This window comes from Peromyscus maniculatus, chromosome 11 (genome assembly GCF_049852395.1).
Source record: "Peromyscus maniculatus bairdii isolate BWxNUB_F1_BW_parent chromosome 11, HU_Pman_BW_mat_3.1, whole genome shotgun sequence".
NCBI lineage: Eukaryota > Metazoa > Chordata > Mammalia > Rodentia > Cricetidae > Peromyscus > Peromyscus maniculatus.
Window position 1 is genome coordinate 50,610,682 of NC_134862.1, and position 4,522 is coordinate 50,615,203.

Below are 4,522 nucleotides of genomic sequence, written 5' to 3' on the forward strand. Positions count from 1 at the left end.
TGAGTGAGTACATACCATATTTGTCTTTCTGAGTCTGGGTTACCTCACTCAGGATGATTTTTTCTAGATTCATCCATTTGCCTGCAAACCGTATGATGTCATTGTTTTTCTCTGCTGAGTAGTATTCCATTGTGTTTAAGGAATTGCTCAACATCCCTAAACATCAGGGAAATGCAAATCAAAACAACTCTGAGATACCACCTTACGCCTGTCAGAGTGGCTAAGATCAAAAACACTGAAGACACTTTATGCTGGAGAGAATGTGGAACTAGGGGAACTCTCCTCCACTGCTGGTGGGAATGCAAGCTTGTACAACCACTTTGGAAATCAATATGGCGCTTTCTTAGAAAATTGGGAATCAATCTCCCCCAAGATCCAGCTATACCACTCCTGGGCATATACCCAAGAAATGCTCAATCATACCACAAGAGCACTTGCTCAGCTATGTTCATATCAGCATTGTTTGTAATAGCCAAAACCTGGAAACAACCTAGATGCCCTTCAACTGAAGAATGGATAAATAAATTGTGACATACAATGTTTTGTTTTAAAAACACATTTCCTTGTTATATTTCAGCCTTTATTGAATTTTTAAAGCATTGGTGAATCTCATTTTTTTCAAGAAGTTAAGTCAATACTAATAACACCATGTAAAGCATCTGTTTCTCACAACATTCAGAAGCAAAAGCTTGTGCATAGCTACCCTCTTCCGATGGATAGACACACACTCCAGAGCCACCAACCCTATCTGCTCAATTGTCAGCAATGTAAAGAGCATTAGTTATTATAGCCCTGCATTTTAATGTGTTGGCTCTAAAGAGGTTTTGTTTGCTTTTAAATCTCAAAATATTAAAATACAGGCCTGGGATTTAGAGGTCATTGGTTAGATCCTTCTCTTCTCTCATCCTTTCCATAGTCTCATTCTATGAGAAACAGAACATTTAGGAAACTATTACACACTAGTGGATATCTTTTCACAATTATTCAGACTACCCCAAGTTTGTCATGGAACAATCTTGAATAAGGACTCTGTGATAAAGTTAAAGCCTTGTGTGGTGTTACAGGGAACATTGATAGTCCACATCTCTCTCTCTCTCTCTCTCTCTCTATATATATATATATATATATATGATGAAATAATATAATGTAACTGTAAAATGGATTGTATGAACCACTATTTGAATGCACTTCTATGAAATTTTTACTTTATTTTTTCAGTGAATAATTATTAAAGTTAAATACTCTGTAAACTTACTTCCTAATGAGAAATTAATTATTTTTATTTTTAATTATTCTTACTAAGTTCCTTGAATTGATATACTCTACAGCTGGCTTGTGACTCTTCCCTTCTCCAAGGAGGGCATCCTTTTCCATGTCTCCATTGATATAAGTTGTAGTACCAGTCTGCAATACTTATATTTGAAATGCAATTATTGAAATAATTGATTTATATAATATTGAGATAATTATATTTATATCCAAGACAATAATTAAGATACCAACCTGACTTTTCTAAAGACAGATTTCTCAAAGGAATCACTCCTCACTGAGGAAGTCCTCTTAAACATTGGTTAGCAGTTTTTCCACCTGACCCTGTCATTAAGCATTCTTTTGTCACAAGAGTGGAAAAATCTCCAGCTAGCATAAAGATGAATAAGCATTCTTGTCTATTGTCATAGTTAATTGAGTATATATGTTCCACATCAGGCATAGAGTGGTCAGAGGACAATTTTACCAGTCAGTTCTATCCTTCTACTATGTTACAGCCAGGTAACAAACTAAAGTTGCTGGGTCCTGCAGAAAGTAGTCTTTCCCACTTAGCCATCTCCAAGGACTTTGTCTACTGTTTTTATAAACGTTGATTTCTATTTCTCATTGACATTCCAAAAATGGGGGAGATATGTTTAAATTGCTTACCATTTTATTAATGATTTTAAAGCAAACAATTCCTTTCTGGCAATGCAAAAGACCACTTTGATATTATATTATGAAACTTCATTTGTCTATTTTCATCTGTGCAGGTATGTGTGTTTAATGTGCCTCCTTATGCATCTATTCAATTGTGTGTAGGCATTTGCCTTCAGAAGTGGGCTGTAGGTAGAATTTTCCAGTCCTGGGAGTCATTTCCAAATTACCACACAGAGGCTTATATTAATTGTAAATGATCAGCTGGTAGCTCAGGCTTTTTGTTTACTAGCTCTTATATTTAAATTAACCCATTTCTGTTTTGCCACTTGGCTCATGGCTTTACATGTCCTCTAGCATGTCTTGCTTCCTGGACAGTAGGCTGGCATCCCCTGACTCCACCTTTCTCTCCCCCAGCATCCTCAGTCTGATCTCCCCACCTATATCTGTTGCCTGGCTGTCAGCCAATCAGCATTTTATTGACAATGAGCATAATCCACAGCAGCAGACATTAGACCACTTGGAGCTGGAGTTACAAGTGTTTATGATCTGCTGAACCAAGAGTTCTAGGGTCTGAACTTTGGTCCTTATGATAGAGCAGCAAATGTTTTAATACTGAACCATCTTTGTAGCCTTATACTTCTAATATTATAAAGTATTTCACTTAAATGTGTATTGTGTACCACCTGCCAGATGAAAAATCACTTATACATGGTGTATAATGAAAATAAATAAATTCTGAATAATTATCACAAAAATCCTCTACGTGTTTAATATTTTATATTTGCACATTTAAATATCATGTTATTTATCAGTTCATAATTAAAATATTGCATAATTTAGTATAATTTCTTAAACACAAAAATTATAGAAAATATTTAAGAAGATTACGCTCTGTTGAAGTATTAATCTTTTTTTGGCATCCTCTGTAGCCTGTCTGCTATTTATTTATCCCACCAGGAAACTATCGCTGTGTAGAGTTCAAAATAGTGTCAGCCAGGACCTCAAGCTCCATCACCCACTGTTCATTAGGTCAAATTATCTTAATCAGTTTCCTCAATCAGGCAAGACAGCAAACTTAGTCACATAAATGGACACTGACAGAGAATTTGGAGAGCTAAATTACTTCCAAAATAAAATGTCTCTACATTAAACTAAAATTTGAAAATTATTGGTCTGTCTGTAAGAGAACTTAAAAATAACATGCAAACATATTAGATTCTATGAACTGTCATATCAAAAAAGTGGATTATCAGGAATGGAGAGAAAATTTTTGCACACATACAAAAGATTATGACTGAATTTGTATTACTTCAAGATCAGGCTTTAAACTGCACTCAGTTTTTAGATACAGCGCTTTTAAATGGTGACAGATTTAATCTTAAAATAAGTTTAAATACTTACTCATTTTACTTACTTAGTGATTTTAGGATTTTAGGATTTATTTTGAATAGTCTGCATCCTGAAGTTGCATTTTTTTGTGCCAGACACAGATAAAATACAGAGATTAAGGTATCTCAAATACATAGAGATGAAAGCTGGGCCTGAAATGTATAAGATATTAAGTGCAGTACAAGTTGGATGCTCATAATCTGAAAATCTGAAATTTAAACTAGCACCAAATCTTAAACTTTGTATATATCAGCACAAGTGAAAATCCTACTGTTGACCTCATTTCCAGGGTTTAAGATAAAATGCACACACTCTTAAAATAGTGTATAAAATTTACCTCAGGGTATGGGCATAAAATAGATGTGAAACATAAGTAAGTTTGGTGTTTGGGCTTTGGTCTCATCTCTAAGACATCTTATTATTTTTATGCAAATATTTCCAAACCAAAAACACACCCCGAATTTGCAGCCCCTGTTCTCCCAGCCTTTAGGATGAGACTCATCCTGAGCTCTCATTTCATAATATTTGTACAGAAACCAGTGGAATTTTTTTTCTTTCTTGTCCAGATTTAAGTTGGTTATTCACCCCTAGTCATTCTTGAATCTTATTTCCCTCCGATGTTCTGCTCTACCAAACATCTTGTGCCTCTTTTCTAGGAAAAAGAAAGAGAGTACCACATTTTCCAAGTAGCTGCTGATTCCTCTGAAGCTGAACATGCTTTGCAGAGCAGTGACTTCAATTCAATTCCTGTTTATATGAGTTTGTTTTTGTTGAGTTTGTGTCAGAGTGAAATAAAGTGCTTTAGATTATTTACTTCTTTTATATATGTCAGAGAAGTTTTTATTGTTTTTTTAAATTCTATATTACATTCCAAATGCTGTCTATATGTGCTTATCTGTAATAAGGTAAGATACAAATTGAAATAGGTAAGACTTTTAGCATTTATTTGAGCAACTGCTGTTCATTAAAGCTGCATTTTTAACCAGAATGCAGTTTAGAACCGATTGCTGAAAGCATTGAAAAACCATCTGCAGCAGCATTAGTAGCACTAGGATGTATATCACAGGGTGATTTATAATGGTTATTTTCATATTTTATAGAATTAGAGTAAGGTTAAATCATATACTATGTTTATTATAGAATGTTGAGATAAAATATTTTCAAAGCCTCGAGAAATGTTAAGTTCTTCATACTTTAATGCACCACTAAACTGATACTAATCTAC

The 4,522-nt window shown here is 34.3% G+C and overlaps 1 long non-coding RNA gene across 1 annotated transcript; it reads right to left on the reverse strand.

Moving 5' to 3' along the window:
* Positions 1-1,298: 1,298 nt before the first annotated feature.
* Positions 1,299-4,133, reverse strand: LOC143267796 (uncharacterized). Its single transcript, XR_013043313.1, has 3 exons — positions 3,972-4,133; positions 3,323-3,449; positions 1,299-1,404 (listed from the first exon to the last, which is right to left on the reverse strand). It is a non-coding gene; the product is annotated as an uncharacterized LOC143267796 (long non-coding RNA).
* Between the last annotated feature and the right edge of the window lie 389 nt (positions 4,134-4,522).